This window comes from Sinocyclocheilus grahami, unplaced genomic scaffold (genome assembly GCF_001515645.1).
Source record: "Sinocyclocheilus grahami isolate Dianchi unplaced genomic scaffold, SAMN03320097.WGS_v1.1 scaffold4591.1, whole genome shotgun sequence".
Taxonomy (NCBI): Eukaryota; Metazoa; Chordata; class Actinopteri; order Cypriniformes; family Cyprinidae; genus Sinocyclocheilus; species Sinocyclocheilus grahami.
This window is the reverse complement of record NW_015509501.1, coordinates 14,588-14,961: the sequence shown is the minus strand read 5'-3', so window position 1 is coordinate 14,961 and position 374 is coordinate 14,588.

The following is a 374-nucleotide window of genomic DNA, read 5'->3' as shown; positions in this document are numbered from 1 at the left end:
AGACATAATTTATAAAAATGCATCAAAAATATATATATGTTTACACCAGGGTTCATTCTTATCTCCTTTCACATTTGTCTGTTTTTATGACTAACTGAAAATATTTTTATTTCAGAGTTAAATGAAGAACTGAGTGAAGTTGAGGAGAAAAATCATGTCAAAAGTAGAGAAAAACCTTGGAGTTGCTCTCAAACCAAACAGAAAGATTTAAAGAAAAGAGCCAATAAATCTTTCACCTGCACTCAGTGTGGAAAGAGTTTGATAAGCAAATATAGTCTTGATGTTCACATGAGAGTTCATACAGGAGAGAAACCGTTCACTTGTGATCAGTGCGGGAAGAGTTTCTCACAATCATCAAACCTTAAGATACACAT